Source organism: Manduca sexta, chromosome 21, assembly GCF_014839805.1.
Source record: "Manduca sexta isolate Smith_Timp_Sample1 chromosome 21, JHU_Msex_v1.0, whole genome shotgun sequence".
In the NCBI taxonomy this organism is placed as follows: Eukaryota; Metazoa; Arthropoda; class Insecta; order Lepidoptera; family Sphingidae; genus Manduca; species Manduca sexta.
The window spans coordinates 12,565,903-12,585,540 of NC_051135.1; the positions used below are offsets into that span (position 1 = coordinate 12,565,903).

A 19,638-nucleotide genomic window follows, 5' to 3' on the forward strand; every position below is an offset into this window, starting at 1 on the left:
CTCAGGATCACGAACGCATTACACTTCTTCTTCTTCGCTGAACATTGCCATCTGATACCATCCGACACTTCAACTGTCTTGTGAAAGATGTATCCGTTCACCATCAGCAGCGTCTGACCGTTGATCAAGGTGATGAATTGAGGAACTGGAAGTTAAAAATAAATAAATTGTATGCTACAAATTTAATTATGAAACTTAAATGGTCCATGGAATAAAACAAGAAGTAGATACTATAGTATATTTATAATATCAAGATTTCAAATATTTTAGTTACAGTAACATTGAGTGAATAGGAGAACTAAATAAATATAGACGGCTGGTAATGGTAATTAATAGAATCCACATAAAGAGACAGTGGCATGTAAGACATAATATGGTGCAGTGGACTTACTGAAGGATAAAAAGTTCAAAATATACAGTATAGTGTTTACCAGCGAAAACGCAGTAAAAGAGGTTATTTATTATAGACTTAACAAAATCTAATATTTGGTGAATCAGCTCTTTTTCGTTGCTGTGTTGTCATCCACCTTTCCTCATGATAAAGAGGTTCATATTTTAAGTTTCTTTGTTCTTGGTCTTCACAGAATAGCCCAATGTATTCTTAAAAGGAAGGTTTTTTACTTTGAGGTACTGACCTAAGAGTGTCATTCGTTAATCGATATTTTACCTGTTCCACACCACTTGCCTGCAGGTGCAGTGGTACAATTGGGGCCGCGAATGAAACATAGTATGTTATCGTCTATGAGTGAAAATGCCCTTACGTTTTGATATAGTTTTCTCCAACTCTGACAAAACTAGGGCGGAAATGATTATGTTTCTGGGACATTTTGCGCACTTTGAAATCACTTTCGTTCAGTACGATGGTCACTTTGCAACGTTCTCTGTATCGGGAGGAGCAGAACCATCGCACCCCCCTTCTCTTTTGGCACCATTTCTGTGGAAGGTATACCCGTCTACCATCAATAGGTTTTTGCCGTTTGTCAATGTGATGAATTTTGCTGAAAAAAAAAACACCTATAAATTAAAAAACACATTGGCAAATACTATAGTTATGAGAATATATTTTAATAATTACTTATCTACGATAGTTTATATAACGTATTGCGAGTCGTAATTTGAGACAATAAGTCATATTATAAGTACGACATGTAGATATTATGTTGTTTCAAAGGGTCCAGCATTCTAGAGACTTAAAGTTATCAGCCTAATGCCGACTGCGCAAACATAGTCTATGCACAAGATTCATTTTAAACGCGTCAATAACGTAAGTTTTTGATATGAGCATTCTCTACGCGTTTGTAGTGTCCACGTTTCGCTGGCTTGTTAATACAAGGTAAATGGTTACTTATGTTGAAAAAATTAGCTTTAAATTTCATTTATAGATTAATTTATAGATGAGGGTCTGGTCACTTATCTATCCAAATGCCTGGTAGCTTTTCTAAACTTTGCCTATGAAATGTTAGCGTGTTTCAGGCCTAACAATTATCAACTAGATACTAGCTAGTAACACATATAGCATATATAAATTGTTACTTAGCAATTAGTAATAATATATAGAAGGGTTATTAAATGAAATTCTGTGAAACTGGAAATCGTTAAAATAGAGATAACAGTAGTAAAATAAAACAACAAACATACAAGCGTTAGAAATTTGTATAATATTAAATCAACGTTAACATTTCAATATTAATATAAAAATAACATTTAATTAATAATAAAAGCATCATCATTTATCTTCGCTTCGTTCTAGGATGTTTTGGAAGAATGCGCAATTTCTGAACATTCAACATGTTAATACCGAGTTGATTATTTTTAAGGTAAAGCTAAGAAAAAAATATTTTGCGTTTAAATAAAGACAGTATAAGATTGAGTCATATTCACGAGAATTTCTATACATGATCAGTATCTGTAAAGTCATTGCAATAAGATAGTAGTGCAATTACAGACCTTCAGATTCCTTTATCCGATTTCGCGCCAACATTAATAGGGTAGTTGACTGCTTTTTTTAAATACATTATTAAAAATGTATATCATCCAAAATGTAACAGAAAAAGATTTCTTAATCCACACAATAATAAACCAATTATAAAGCTTTGAAATTTAGTGGAAGGGGGAGCTGTCAAAAACAGTAATAACAAACTGTGACGTCACTTAATGCCACCGGCCATAAGGCAACGTGCGTGAGAAAGAGATACCCCGATAACCCCATCACGCCCTCACTTTTACTCACAATATTTCAAATATGAACCACTGCTTTATTTTTAACCTATTTTGGGACTGATTTTATATAAGATTTTTTTATTGAATCACTTTTTGCTACATACCAAATAATGTATATATATATAATTAAACACAGAAAACTTCCCTATTACACTTTATTCACCCAAGTAGGACTTCTTTAACTGTGTCAATCCATTAAGTAAAACGTATTTCTATATAATTTCAGCGTCCTCTTGCACTTTTAACTGTTAACACCAAGACTTAAAGATAGCAAACTAAATGCTTGCAACTAATTCTTTGTCAATCCACTATCGGTCTCGGCTCTAAAGTCTTTATGAAATATCCATCAGAGGTAAAGGTATAAGACGGAGGTTCGTGTGTATGAACATCATGAACTTTTATGATAACATCATCCTTCGACATGTGGACGTAGGCATGGCAGGTCCTGGACAAGCGATTGGCGCACGCGAACCTAATACCCCCATCTCGTATCTTCGCGTTTCTACTAAACACATAACCGTTGAATAGTAACAGCTTGCTGCCGTTCAGGGTTTTGACGTATGATGCTGAAATAGATTATTAGTCTGCTTAGAATGTGGCAAAAAAACACGACAAGACTCCATGTCGTTTTATTTTGATTGGTTGAGACTAATACATGGCTGGCGTCTTAGTCTTTCGATCAATCATAAACATCAAAATTAAACGACATTGACTTACGAGTTGCGTTTTTGGAACATTCTAAGAGAGCAGGTAACAACCTGCCTGTAAGTAACAACTTATTAAATTTGGTAATTAATAAAAATACCAATTGATATACATTGCTGTCTTTATACACAATAATCAGAAAATGCTTTTACTCATCGATGGATGCGTGAAAGTTCGCATATTTTAATATATCCTGAGAGATATTTAGGAAGACCTATTACGTGAACCAGCCGAGACCCAAAGTAATTCAATTATTAAATCCAGTACACATTAAGAATCGACGCAGTGTATGTCATATGTTGTACCTACGATACAACATTGATTAAGGGCGTGGTCAGCCAACAGCTAGACACAGCGCCCAATTATTACAGAACAGACAGTTTTCATCACAGTAGACGTATCGATCACTTTGACAACTTTTTCACGCGCGTCAATTTTTCCTCGCGCTTAGTTTTAAAGTTAAGTTTCTATATAATTAATGAAATATGATCTTTATTTGTAAAATGTTAAAAAAATAATAATTCAGTAAAATTTTTACTCTACCACTAGTTGGGAAAGATTCCACCATAATAAATTGTGATCACAGGCACGAACATCACACTTTCATCTTCGAAGGGGTAGACAGTGGTGCTGACATGACATCTACTTTACATCATGTGTATTCCGTTCCATAATGTGATAGAAGCAAGCCTATTGCCATACCAAGCACAATTAAGACTCAGGGCTGACACTGAGTAGAAATTGTGTTCAAATTATGATTTATAATTTTAATACATCTTAAGAGTTCTTCATTTCATTTCACATTTGTGTGTCGTGTCAAGCGAAGGAGTAAGATCACTACTGTTTCCATAAAAAGCATTTGTCTTGCTATAAATCTCATTCAGAAAAGTCATATTCGGATTGTCATACAAATACAACTCCAAGTTCCTTATGTTCATTGTTTATAGTGTTTTTTTATTGAGATAGAGTGAGTTCATACATTTTAACAAAGCTATTTAAATTTATGATACATATAACTTCTAAACGATACTATTGTATAATTAAAAAATCGGAGATTACCTACTTATAAAAAAGGGGATTATAAAAGCTACAAGCAAACTCCCCTAACCTATTAAGTACCTATATTATAACCGGAACTGAATCTGTACGAATGAATTTTATTGAATTAAAACGAAATTTACAAGAATACCAATAAATATATTACTATCAGTAATTCATGACAGTCTTGAAATATCAGCAGCATCATCAATGAGATATCCAGTATCGTACAGGCTCTTCCAAATCACCAAATACACATATTATATATGAGTGCCATCTCCAATTTCCCGATTAGGTTTCTTGACAAAATATCCTTCTTCCGTAAAGCTGTACGATGGCGGCTTGTGGGTATGTTCTTCATTGACCTTCATGATAACATCATTCTTCGAGACGTGGAGGTACGCAAGACAGTTACGGGAGAGTCGGTTAGCGCATGCGTATCTCGTGCCTCCGTCTCGGACCTTACCGTTTTTACTGAACACAAATCCATTGTACAGCAATAATTGGCTTCCATTTGCCATGCTGACGTACGATGCTGGAAACATGCCACGTTTAGTGTTTTAACAAATTTGCTTTGAATGTGACGCGACATAATATCGGTAATTTTTATTACTTTTCTTGGTACATTTGAATAATGTCCACTCCGCCCACGTAAATTCTGCGTAGCCCCCATTTTGGAATGAAGGCATAGTTTTTACAAATAAACTCTTCAGTTTATATAACAATACAGACTTTCCGATAGGCAGCGGATTGGCTGTGCCTTTGGCATTGCTTAAGTCCATGGGTTGCGGGTGCTTCTTACCATCAGGCGGAGTTTTTGCTCGTTTGCCTACTTAGGCAATAGTAAAAGTTAATTATTTATTTCTGAATAAAACTAAAGGAGTGCATTCATGCAATTTATTGAATGACTTATAAAAGAAACGAACTATATTAATTTAAAGCTTCACATTTAGTTATTGTGTTATGCACCACGTTAGTAGTAAAATATATTTAACTCTTCCACAACTAAATATATTACCCATTCATGATGGTCCACTGTATGGCGACCACACCATATACGGCGAAAATACCGTTTTAGTATATGTACTTGTTCTGACTGATGGGCTCAGTCAGAACACATCCACCAAGATACCCTGATATAACACTGGTGTTAAGATCTTTTAAATCCATAAAAAATTGTAATTAAAGTAATTTGTAGATAAAAATCAAGATGTTTTTGCAAAATGTCATTGCTTCATGGGTTATGAATTCTTTCTTGAAACTCGAGCAAATTAAAAACAAAAGATTGGAATTAAATTATGGAAATGAATCATGAATCACAGTTTCCATTCAGAGTAAAAACATATTTATTTGCTTTGCAATATTTCAGTTTGTTGTACAAATAGATCAAATCAATTTTAGATTCAAATAGAACAATATAAAGCCGCTTCCCTGACCGAGTATTATTAAAACGTATAAGGAAGATTAACCTGGGTCACATAACTGTAATAACATAAAGAAATAGAAAAATCATTGATTTCACAATCTTTTTGCTTATTTCTGTCGCTAAGCACCAATAAACACTATAATGTTCCAATTAGAAAGATTTTAAATTCAGTGTGAATACAAGGCATTATGATATATCATAATTTTATTTAAGTCCAAACAGTGTGGAGTCTCTGTAGTACATTATTATGTCCAGAGACTAGTTGATATAATATAGCTGGTTCACTTCAACAAGGTGCTATATGATGATGATGTGCAAATTCAATTATATATCACATCATTCAATGTCTTTATCAGTAAAAAATAATCCTAAAATAAATGATTTTGGAAAATTGTTTTTCTTAAGGATCGATTTTACAATCAGATGTAAATTATCAAATAATTTAGCTACTGTAGATATTCATAAAGCTCTAACTATATCTTGTGATTGGAAACCGGCATAAGACATCGGTAGTTTGCTGGTGGTAGCATATATTTTATATCCGTCCGGTTTGAGACATCCGTACACAAGGTGTTAAAACACGCCATGGTGGTCCACGTAAGTGTGTCGCATTCCGGAATCAGCCTGTGTACATCCGGATCCAACAGGCCGGCATAATTGTGTCGACTGCCGAGGGGTAATCATCTCTCGTCAGTCGACATTCTATTGGACCCCACTCCACTTACCATCAGGTACAGTGGGGTCACTTTGTCGTGGACGTATGAAAGTCCTTACAGATTATGCACAATCAGGAACGATTTCAACCTCACGACCCTAGCATAATACTAGTCGGCTCTGGATTCTTACTCCGATGTTTCACAAAATGTCCCTCGTTGGTGAAATGATACGACGCCCGTTCATGAGTATGATCTCCTTGCACCTTCGTGATGACGTCATCCTTCGACATATGCACGTACGCTCCGCACCGCTGCGTGATCCTACTGGTGCACGCGAAACGAAGGCCTCCGTTTCGAATCTTGCTATTTTTGCTGTACACAAAACCGTCCATGAGCAGCAGGGTTACTCCTTGTGACGTCTTCACGTATCTGCCTAGAAATTATAAATAATTCAATACGACTACTTCAGACTTGGGTAAGAATCTTGTAGGTGAAAGAAAACATACCACACTGGAATAGATAATGTGGATTAAAACGCCTGTGCGCAGAGATCGGATTCATGTGTTTATAGATACTGAAAAGGTTATACAATATAAGTAATGATACATCAAATTACCTACCTACTATTACTGGTTTCCAGACTCATTACGCTATAACTTAAGAGACAATTAGAGGCGCTTATGCAGGTCAGAATACAAAAAAAAATTAATGACATTAATTAAGATGATTTAATTCGAAATAATTGTTAATTAACTACTATAATACTTATAATCACAAACGAATACATAAAGATTTCGTAAGCTTATCTTAATGCCAATAACAGGGTTATAATTTTAAGACTTAACATATCTATCTTGCAGCGCTTCATAAATTTTGTTAAGCTCTTACTTCTAAGCCATCTATTCTTCCGTGCTAAGCACAAAAGCGGTATGTCAGGGAAACCTTATTTCGAGATAATTGCAGCTTTTTAAATATAGTTTTATAGTTTTGTAAGGTTTTTTACCAAGTTCTTAACAAGATACCGTTATTTGGGTAAGTTCATTGGATAGGTATTTCTTTAAGCTATCTGACGACATAAAAATCAAGATTTAGATTTTTTTTGACATACCGCTTTCGAGATAAGCACGGTAGTATTCCCATTGCACAAAAATCTACGCCAACTTATTCTTTTTAATATAATACAATCCCTCATTCGTGACATAAAAACTTCGAGGTGCGTGGTTATGCTCTGTATCCGCTTTGATTATGGCAAAATGTATATCCATATGTATATGCGCTCTGCAGTGCCTTGATACAGTATTGGAGCAGGCGAATCTATAGCCTCCGAGCCGCAGTCGCCCGCTCTTGCTGTACGTGTACCCATTCATTAGCAGCAACTGGACGCCTTTCACGGTAGTTATGAAACGGGCTAAAAATAATATATAGTTTGTAGCATATGTACTATAAACTATTTTAAAGTTCGGTCCCATTACAGACTAACATATATATATTTGTTTTAGTGTAGAATCAGGCTATATATGTTAAAAAAATATCAAAAACAAATTGGTTTTGTGCTATTTTCTGAATGATAGTAAATTTGAAGTGAAGTTCAGAATCACACAGCATTTCCTTATAAAATACATTTATTATATAGCTATGTACCTTTTATTTCTTTACCCATAAGTAAGACATGATATAAGACACTGTCATAGGTATTCTCTAGCATAGTTAACAACTTTTTTGTTACATACGAGTATACGTTAGCATTACATAAAAATACACATTGCTGAACATAATCACCCACAAATAATCCGTAAATATGAATTAAATTCTATTGTAAATTGAATTTCTGCGGAAAAATATGCTTAGCGAACTAATTAACGCATGTATTATGTAGTATATGTGCTTATAAAAGATTTGAAAAGGAGAATTGAATGGAAGCTATCTTACTTCTACGTAATACTATAAATAAGAAAATTTATAAAGAACACATTAATATTAACTGTATAAACAGCTGACTGCTGACTTATTTTATGACTTCTTTAAGGCGATACCTCAAGGTCCATTTTCATACATTTTGTTTCGGCTTTAATCTGGGTAACTAAACAAGTATTGGCAAGTAAAGAATTTAAATTCACGTCTAGTTAGTGATTAGTTCTCGCAGTTGAAAGAAAAACGTAAAAATAATTAATAATCATGGATATTTCGGCCTTTAAAATTTAATATGACGAAATTTTAAAGGCAGAAATATCCATGATTGTTGAAAGAAAAACGTAAAAATAATTAATAATCATGGATATTTCGGCCTTTAAAATTTAATATGACGAAATTTTAAAGGCAGAAATATCCATGATTATTAATTATTTTTACGTTTTTCTTCAACTGCGAGAACTAATCACTAACTAGACGTGAATTTAAATTCTTTACTTGCCAATACTTGTTTAGTTACCCAGATTAAAGCCGAAACAAAATGTATGAAAATGGACCTTGAGGTATCGCCTTAAGGCGATACCTCAAGATCATGGATATTTCGGCCTTTAAAATTTAATATGACGAAATTTTAAAGGCCGAAATATCCATGATTATTAATTATTTTTACGTTTTTCTTTCAACTGCGAGAACTAATCACTAACTAGACGTGAATTTAAATTCTTTACTTGCCAATACTTGTTTAGTTACCCAGATTAAAGGTGAAACAAAATGTATGAAAATGGACCTTGAGGTATCGCCTTAAGTGCAACTATGTTCGCCTACGTGATAAATAAAGATTTTATTTTTAAAAACAGATATTGTTAACATTTCGTACATATATCATATATCTCTTATATAGGCTACTGTTTATCCCGAAAAATGAAACTGCAACTTTTTCCAATAATGTAATCTTTAATACTACGTTTTTAAACTCTAACACAAACACTCTATTTTGGCTCTTAAAAAATCTGTAGGATTGCATAAATTTGTGATCCTATGTCTATTAATCAATTATTGATTCCTGAAATAATTATGTGAGTGAAAGTGTTTAGAAGGTTGTATTGAACATATATTTCTTTTGTTTATACCGGGAATTAAACATAAGTAACTAATGCTGCGTCCAGACCTCGTAGCATTCGTAGTATCTCGCCGAAAAGTGCGCGAGCATGACCAACAGTACTTATATGTGTGTATAGTATCTGCTCTTGCCCGGGCATTTTTCAACAAAAGGTTACGATGTCTGAACGCAGCATTAAAAACTTGAGCGTACTTAACCTACGATTACCTAAATATACGACGAATAACTCAATTTGGAGATTCTATCGCTTCTTTATAGTGTGTTCATTAACCAGTTCCAGAAATGTAGATTAATATCTAATTCTTAATTAATAAAAATATATGCTGTTATTATTTATTTGGATGATACAGGTGTTATTCTATTATAATCACAACCATATTTTATAAATAAAATTAAATTACTTAGAAAAGCAGAATTTACAAAACCTTATTTTTTATTGCTCCGACCGTTTATTAGTGATTTCGCTTATGTCCATTGGTAATAGAAAATATAAACAATACTTATAAATCAATAAGGCGTGACTTGAAATCCTATAAAACAAAACTACTAAACCTAAAGTATTCACGAATAAGGTTAATATTTATTTAAATTTCTACAACTGGTTAAATGTACTATATTCTCAGACTATTTTAGACCTTAACATATCTCCCATCCTTAGTCTTAACATATTTTATTGGTTCATGGTTGTGTTCTGTCATGGCTGTCATTATGACGTTTTCAGCGCTGACGTGCACGAAGGCCTTACAGCCCTTGCTGAAAGCGCTGGAACAGCTGTATCTAGCGCCGCCAGCGCGAATGCCACCGCTCTTGAAGAATGTATAATCATTAATCATTAGGAGTTTAGCCCCTCTGACTAATGTGATGAAAAGCGCTGCAAAACAATTTGGAAAAAACTTACTGTAGAATAAATAAATAATACGTGTTCCTGCCTTCCTACAACTAGAGGTCCTTCAAAAGCCTAAAGCAATTAAGCTGGCCGGTATAAATTTACCAACCGTCCGGGAAACTTTATCTCTTGTTGGTCGACATGTTTTTGGGCATCCTTTAACTCACCATCAGGTGTAGTAAGCCCACTTAGCCGCGTCCTTGATAAAAAAACCCGACTGCGTCTAAATGTAGTTTAATTTTTAGAACATGTCCTTTTCACACGGGTTCCTTTTTTATATAACTATTGTTTCCATATTATTATTGTGCGTAGTATCGCCAAATTAATTTATACAATACCCATCTAATGTTACTTCCACGAAGTATATTACGCGTAGCATCTAATGTCTGAGGGCCTTATTAATAAATCAATCTCAATCTTAAGTAGGATCTCAAGTAGACGTTTAAAGTAATTAATTACTCAATAAACCAAGGTTAAGAGTTGTCTTAGCTGAGTCGGCGCTGTTAATAAAACAAAACTCGGCTATGAAAATACATCATATTGTAGCTTAATATATAATTTGAGCTGGTGTTAATTAGGGTTTATTAAACAGCGAATATCTTAAGATGCTAACCTTAATTTGCTACCGTGTCAGCTGATATCACACTTAAGAGAGAAACTAAGCATCCACTTATACGACTCTTAGATTCTAAATCAACTTGTAAAATATTTTTGTTGTTTAAAAAATCTAGATGGCGCTTCTGTTTATAGCTAAACGGAATCCTTACCAACAGGCGTCCACGTTCCTCGTCTCATGCTAAAAAACCTCACTGTCTATCCCACGGCACAGGTCATTGGACTATCGATCGAGCTCTTAACTAACCAGACTAGACTTGAGTATATAATATATGACAGTTGTGAAGAGTGAAAATGGATCCAAATGATAGACATCGTAAAGTGTTAAATAAAATAGTTTTATATTTCAAAATAACGATATCATATTTTATATTAAACTGAGGTTGACAATAATTTAAATCGCTGTGTTCATTGCATTTTAATAAAATTTTATAAATTAAAACGCTAAGTCGTAAAACATAATCAAGTACAATTCTTTTTGGTTTCAATCAGTTTGATTTATAACATTTTTAATGATGTCATGAAAATAATACAAAGATACATGTATAACAAATAATTACATTGACAAAGTTATACATAAATGCGTATTATATTTTGCGCTAAATTCAACCTAACAATATTTCAAAATCATTTTTTGGGTAATAATAAAATTCAAATGGAATGTAATTTAGATTTAAAAATGCAGACTAACAAATGACTAGATAGAAAATTTGAATGTGATTAAAAATATAAGTGATAAATTACATTAGGCTAAAATTATAAAATTGCCTACTTACAGTAAATAAACTATCTCACTGGAAACATGCTAGATACAATAGGCCTCTCTAACATACAATAGTTCATCCTTTTATTTACAATTAAAACCTATTTCATTTAATAAACCTACATGGTTTTTGATTAGCATGCGACATAGGGTTTCCCTACTTAAATGCAGGTACAACTTATATAATTTTAAAATTGTATTATTGATAATTGTAAAACTTATGTAAAGAAACAATATAAAGGGCCTTATTAATAAACCAATATCACCTTTGAGTAGTATCTTAAGTAAACATTTAAGATATTGAATTTAATAAACAAAACTTGAGGTATTGGATCGCCTGTGATCAGCACTATTTGTTTCATAAATAAAAAATACCCAAAATATTAAAAAAATACTGATACCAATTAATCGATACCAGGATCGGACTTTGAAGTAACGTTTTTGATACGTGTTTAATAAAGAGGATCTTAAGATACTGACTTTAACTTGACAGGGTATCAGCTAAGATGGAATTTTAAAGTGATACTGAGTTCGATCTATTAATAACCCTAGGGATTCAGGACACATAATAGGTATAATGCAATTTATAATGTTTCATTTGTAAAGGTATATTACCCTTTTGTAGAGTAAGCATCACTGGATTATCAATCCGACTGGCAGTAACCTATTTAATACATCGGAAATTTCTCGAAGTTACTGATTCTATGGATACCGGTTATCACTTTCTATTAGATTGCCCATTAGCTTGATCCGGTCTTTAATTATATAATTGATAGTTTTTTTACAATAGCTGATATCTATTTTCTGCCTCTTTTTACCTGATGATTCGATTTTACAATTTAAAATATCTTTTTGTGGACAAATTTTCAAATTCCAAAACAGACTTATTGCAAATAACAAAAACATTTGACTAGAAATGGAATAAAATCTAAACTATCTGCACTAGAGATGAATTATGTCAACTATTATATGGCAAACATTCTAAGAGAAGTTTGGACCCGAGCCAAATGGGTCGCCAATGCAGTTTTACAACAAAATGTTGGAATATAATAAATTATGAATTCAACAACAATGAATAACTTATTACTGCTGCTTAGAAAGTGAATTCAGAAACGAAAAAAGAAGACTAACCACATATATGGTATTTAAAAATATGTAGAGAAACCTCACGTATTAATATTATCCAGGTTTTTATAGACACCTATATTACTATAACTATATTAAGCTCTATGGGTGTATATGTGATTATAATTTAATTAGATATTCATGACGGATCACAGGTTTGGGACAAAATACTTACTTATAATTCTATAGTTTACGTTACCACTGATAATGGTAAAACAAGAATAGAATAGCTAGCGACGACGCTAATGGTTTAGTAACAAGGCTGAAACCTTTAAAGACTACTTCCACTTATAGCAGTGCTATTATATGAATTAATATTGCCATTAATTAAAACAGTACGATACAGGCAATTCTCGATTGTAATTATCACTTGCAGAGTCACTAAGTAACAGTAGATTTTACTGATATCAGCCTAAACCTTCATTGCAGTCTAAAACCTTATAAGGGTCAATGTACTCGTAAATCTATTGACTATTTCTCGCTAAACTGCGTAGTGCTTGATAGTGTATAAATAACTTAAAATAATGACTAGAGGTGTTATCAAAGCTGTACGAGTCTACTTTAATAATAGGAAACTAAAGATAAATAATCACTTTCATGTAAATTATGATCATTTTTAAATAATATTTTTAGCAGCATTAACTTTCCTGATCAAATTTTGGATCAGCAAACGTTAACAAAATGAAACAGAGCACCAATAGACCGGCGAATGCGGTGTACATTAAAAATTGACTACACATAATGATTGAAGCAGTAGAGAGGTGGCGAATTTGCTCAATTCATCTCAGTATGGTCAATACACTGTGGCTTCCTCCACCATTCTCATCTACTGGATTACATTGCGCCAGCTCTATCTAACTCTCTCTCTTCTTCACCGGAGTGCCGAAAGGGCTGTGCGTGTGATCCATATTACTCCTAACGATCGTCATATCATCAGCCAAATGGAGGTACGCCTTGCATTTATGCCATCTATTCTTCGTGCAGCCCCACCTGAACCCGTTCTTTGTCCTACTCTGCTTGTAATACGTGAAATTGTGGTAGACCAGCCTCTCCTTCCCGCGGGCGGTCATGAATATATTCACTGGAATAGAATTTTCATTTATTTCACCTGTACTTTTGTATCTTAAAACTACTAAAGCGCATGCGTGCATTATTGAAAATTCGACTTACTGTCGTCTCTCGGTGCCCATGGTCCGAGTAAGCAAGCATGCTGCAATGTAAGCTGTAGTGTCGAAGGAAAATTACAACACAGACGATGTAGTTTCATGTTTTTAGGTCTAGTGCGGCTGCTGTGTGCGAATGGTGTGGTGAAAACACCAATCATTCCATTTTAATTTCAATATCTGTATATGAAATCTGTAGAGTTGATCCGGCATTTGTAGATATAACCTATTTGTTTAATTTGAAATGATAGTTATCAAAGCAATACACAGATTTCCATCACTTACTGGAAATCACCTAGGTGACTTTTCCCTCGCTATGTTATACTAGATTTTTCTCTATTGGAAATTGGACCATATAACACTGTCTTAATATTTTTTAAGTCATACGGTAATCGAATATTTTTTATAGGAAGAATAATTTAAAATGCTACGACAGCGGATGTAAATTGATATTTCTATTTCTTTTTACATTAAAACACTTTAACATGTTCAATCTTTAATAATACTAGGTACAATTACAAAGTAAAGTTTCCGTAACATTTTTCAAAAGTTTTTTCTTTGCGTAATGTGTAGCACTATGTCTTCTCCAAGATTTTTTTGCATCTTTATGCTCACGACGATTCATGTCCTTAACTAATTTGCTTAAACCTTTTTCTTTCCTCATTTCATATGTCCGACGTTGTTTCTCTCTCATTTCTTCTCGTTTTTGCGGGTCACTTTTAATTCTTTCGTATCTTAAACGTTCACTTAAACGTTTTTGTTCTAATTTTTCTTCCCTTGTTTTGGGTATCTTTTTCTTTTGGTGGTATTTTACATTACCTGCAAAGAAGATATTATTTTTAATTAATATATTCAATGTTACGCAATACTGCAGGATATATTTAACGATACCAAAATACACGGTGTAATAGAACAGCCCCTGTGTTATAAAATGACCAGGGAACTGATATTTTTATGCGTAAATTTATTTAAACTAAACGCCTACCTCAGATGTGTTAACATGCTCGCTAAATTATTATTTTTATTTTATTTAAAACAAAATAAATGCTTACCAGGCGACTGTTACTACTAGCGGTCTAGGCGCGAGACTTTATTAAATTGTTATTTTAAAAATATGTTTGTGTTTGACAAAGATGCTTATTGCTTTATAGTATTATTAATATTTTTTTACTCAGCCAATAACGATATTGCAAATATATATTTATCGTATTATTATTTAAAACATTTAGCACAGGGGATTGTGTAACATGCATTTTATTCAGTATTTGTATTTTTTAATAAACATTTTTACCTTTGCGCGATATATATAACTTCTCCAATTTTTTTTACAGACTTCTGATACCGAGGACTCGTCCTAAATTGAATTTCTTATGCTTTTTTCTTTCTTCATCTGTTATTTGGGAAGTTGGTTTTCTCTCATTTCGTCTTTTTTTGGGATCATTTCAAGTCATTTCTTCGTCTCTTTCTTTCCTATATATTCATTTTGCAAAAATGATTGCATGCGTCATTAGAAGTTAACTTTTAAATATTAGCGCTTTTAAAGATAGAAGATTAACAAAGCCTTTCTTCGTACATTCAGGTATTGCAGCTTCAATTCGTTTTTAAACATAACAATACTTTTTGTTCAACCAATAAAATCAATTACACAGTATATAACATGAATTCTGTTGCCAATCGTCGTCAGTACACAAAGCGACGGCCACGTATTTGGAATTTGTGCCCAATATAGTGATAGGCTCGCTTCTTACCTCATCATGGAGCGAAAAACACACGGCGAAAGGTGGGTTCATCAGTTGCGTCTCTACCTAACCCTTGGGGATAAAAGGCGTGAGTGTGGAAATTGGTAATCACAAACGAAGATCGGGAGTCGTATGTTCCGTTTTCTGTTTCGAATACTACCGTAATTTTTTTATTTAAATAATTAGAGAATTATTCATGATGATAATATGCCATTAAAAATCTAAGTACTCACCTAAAATTATTCATGGAGATCTTCAATAGAACAACGAAAAAAGGTATTCTGTTTATTGGCACCATAAACAGGTTTTACTTGTAAGAATAACTCACGCAAACCTGCAGGATTTAGGGAACAAGATGGCGTTGCAGGCAATGTTGTCAGAAAACAAAAACTATAACATAATAGCAAGTTCTTCGATTTATACGATGTTATCCTCGTGCGAGCTTACCCCAACGCACCTAATACTAGATGCAAGGGCAATGCTCTCGAAAACAGATTGTAGTGACCTGATTATGGATAGAAAAGCACTAAAAAATCGCAAATGATCTATAAATGATCACCATTATTGACAACCAGTAAAATTGTATAATGATTTATGTTTACGCGAATGTTAGACATTGTAATACAACTATTTTACGGATAAACATTGTATACAATGTGTCTCTTACTAATATATACTTCAACTTTCAGGATATTCTCTGACTCGAGCTTTTTGCTCGGATTTATTGACAACCCGCCCTGATACCTTCAGGGAAGAGGTGATTCCGTCTCCTTCTTGTTCTTCATGTACGAAAAACGTATCCCCTAACACTTTGCTCAATATTATAGACGTATGGATTACTGCTTGATTTGGAGGATGTTATCTGTAGAATTTTACGTATATTATACTAATACTTATATAATACGAAAGTTTGTGAAACTGTTTGGATGTTTGTTAGAAGTAAAGTCAATCACTTTTCGTCATGTATGACTGACATGACTTTGTCCAAAGTGATAAGGGGTGAGTTTATCACTATATCGAACACAAATTTTAGACTCCGGGCTTATACTGAATAGTAAAATCCAATGCCACTTTGCCCGACTCGGGATTCGAACCCGGGTCTTTAGAGTGATGTATTTTCCATATTCCTTTCTATAGTCTATTTTAAATAACCTCAATATACAGAGGCATTTAGACATTGCGTTAATACATGAAATAAAATATTCTTCTTGATCTTTGCTAACATTGTGCCTCAAATCTTCTATGAATAAGGAATATTTAAAAAAAATTGGAAGTGTATTTATGATTGAAAGTGTCATGTTGCCACTGCGGCTAAGTCTGTTAGAGTAGTAGTAGTGGCATGGCGTAAAAATTAAATTAATTTTGTATTGATGTAGTTCGAAAAACATCCTTTTTTATTTTAGGTACATTTACGGTTCGGGTAACTTTTCAAGAAGGTGATTTCGAAGTGTGGTTTCATTTAGTACCGTATGTCAAAAATACCTTGCATGCTAGGCATCTCGTGTTTTCACTAAGGTTGGAAGGATCGTGTTTTGTGGGTAATCCTAGACCAACTTTAGACGATTGTCAAGATGGACGCGTTGCAGGTGAAAGATTTGTAGCAATACCATAACGATACGACGACGTAGAGAAAGCACTTCTCGTAGCCTTTTAAATGAATATTTTTATCCAAGTTTTATTTTTTATAAGAGATATTTCACTGCAGCTGATGGAAAGAGTATTAGATCTTTGTTAGAGTGTCGACTGATGAGAAATGATTAATTTCAATACTATGCATTTCTAATTTTTATAGTTCAGAGTGTAACCCAGTAACGTGGGCCGAAATTTTAGCACGCAAGTATATTTTTCACCATCATTTAAAGAGTTTAGGCTGACCGTTTTAATGTTCACGAATTGAAACCTTGGCAGAATTTTATTAGTGTTAGCAAACAAAACAGTACTAATCAATTAATAACTAACTTTTACATATTGAAATTAAACTAATTTTCCGGATTCAATCACGGTTTTTTGTATTTTATTTTTCTCCCGACGTTTCGAAGACTTTGCAGCCTTCATGGTCACGGGGGGGGATTGAGGTGTTGTTAATCCGTAAAGTTCATCTATAGTATTTCTTGCCTTTAATTCTGTGATAGACAGGTGCGTTGTGATAATGGATGAGGTTTTTTTTACAATGATCACGTCGTTCGTTAGCTGTAAGAAGGGTTTGCAAGTTCTATCCTGGGTGCTCCTCCACCTATGTCCCCGTTTCCAAATACATTTTTAGACCTGTAGAAAGTATAGTCATTTACAAATAGTATTTTTCTGCTGCGGCTGTTTTTAAAAGCGGCGATAGCCTAGTTGGTTGTGGAACGGACTGCCGAGACGAATGTCCGCAGGTTCAAATCCCAGGGCACACAACTCTGACTTTTCTAAAAAAATAATTGTGTGTATTCTTTGTGAATTATCGCTTACTTTAACGGTGAAGGGAAACGTCGTAAGGAAACCTGCATACCTGATAAATTCTCTACAGGAATTTTCAAGGGTGTGTGAAGTCTACCAATTCGCACTAGGCCAGCGTGGTGGACTAAGGCCTAATCCCTCTCAGTAGTAGAGGAGGCCCGTGTCCAACAGTGGGACAGTTTATAATACAGGGCTGATATTATTATTATTATTATTTTACTGCCGTCAATCGAAGAGTCTACAAAAGTAAATTCAAATACGTGTAGTTATGAAAAGTAGTCTAGTATAATATCTAATTTAAGTATTGTGATTAATAAATCTATTGCTTAAAAATTGCGTCAGAAAAAAAAATAGATAATAAATATTAATTACGGAAATTAAATTGAGAAAATAGGGCAAAAATATTTAAAAACGTCTGGCAGTATTGGTCATCCATTTTTAACAGAATTCTTTACAACATACAACAAAAATCAGTACTAAGACCTTGAAGAAACTGAGTTATAACGTATGGGGCACTGGTTAGGCCTAGCGGGTATGCATACATTCAAGGTACAGTTAGCCACGAAAGTAGCTCAACAAAGTTATATTTTCAAATCATTTGCACACTTTTGTGTCTTTATCAAAAGGTAATGGCTTTTTTCACTAAAATAAACTTCAAAGATTTTACTTTATTTTGAATAAAGAAAAAAGTATATTTCGATTGAAGTTAATATGAAGAAACGTTGTAAAAATTTTGAATTAGTTCAGCTATTTTCATCGCTGACTGTACATATTAACACTACTTTATCCCACACCGCTTCTGAGATTCGGTAAGGTCTGGCTTACTAACTTTTGTATTTTTATAAATAAAATGCCTTCCTGTGTTTTAAGACGATGAACTAATTATACTCCAACTGTGAATGAAAAAATAAACGTTTCATTTCATATGTTAATAATAAGTTTACAGTATTTAACTTATTTTTAACTAATAAATGCATTTTATTCGACTGTCGTGGCGACCGCGACGGGGCGGTCGACGCTCGGGCCCAGTCGGGACCACTCGGGCTCACTCGGGCCGTATCAATGTGAGCTGCTAGGGCTATGTGGGTATGTGATTATAGTAAAAACTGCGCTGTTTTTATGTGCGTCTATTTGTAAAACGTCATTGATTAACACTTAATGTATTTTCCATTAGGACATCTTCGATACTCTGGCGGGTCATGGTCATGGAAGTGTCTTTCGCCCAGTACGACCTGCTGGTCAATTATATGCACGTAGGCGTAACACGTGGAGCCTCGAGTACAATACCAACGCTGGCCCCTCGTCTTATTCCTCCTGTAGAATGAGTACCCGTTCACAAGGAGTACTGTTTTGCCGTCAACCAATTCTATTATCCGAACCGCGCAGTCTGGAATTAAACACTTCAAATGTTGTTATTTTAATTCTTATCTAATCTATATATATAAAAATCAATTGCTGTTCGTTAGTCTCGCTAAAACTCGAGAACGGCTGAACCGATTTGGCTAATTTTGGTTTTGAATTAATTGTGGAAGTCCAGGGATGGATTAAACGGTGACGAACATAAATAATAAATAACGGAAAATACTAAAAACGACAATATAAGTTTTCAATACAAAATGTTCCTAGCCATGAAACATTCGATGTCTTTTTGTCTTTTTTAGAAATAAAGAATTGGCCTGGCTGTCACATATATATAGGTGCGTTCAGAAATTTGTCTGTTTCATAGTTGTACTATGAGGTCCGATTTCTTTGGTTTATTTTGTTCAAATACAAAACATTTCAGAAATAAATAAAGTGTAAAAGTGTCAGTGGGTTCTTAAAAATAGAAAATAAAT

The 19,638-nt window shown here is 33.7% G+C and overlaps 2 long non-coding RNA genes across 2 annotated transcripts; both read right to left on the bottom strand.

The window, feature by feature from the left end:
* Positions 1-226: 226 nt before the first annotated feature.
* On the bottom strand, positions 227-8,126 carry LOC115447856. Its single transcript, XR_005112729.1, has 2 exons — positions 6,552-8,126; positions 227-6,478 (listed from the first exon to the last, which is right to left on the bottom strand). It is a non-coding gene; the product is annotated as an uncharacterized LOC115447856 (long non-coding RNA).
* A 761-nt stretch (positions 8,127-8,887) lies between these two features.
* On the bottom strand, positions 8,888-17,744 carry LOC119190030. Its single transcript, XR_005112730.1, has 2 exons — positions 13,633-17,744; positions 8,888-13,543 (listed from the first exon to the last, which is right to left on the bottom strand). It is a non-coding gene; the product is annotated as an uncharacterized LOC119190030 (long non-coding RNA).
* Between the last annotated feature and the right edge of the window lie 1,894 nt (positions 17,745-19,638).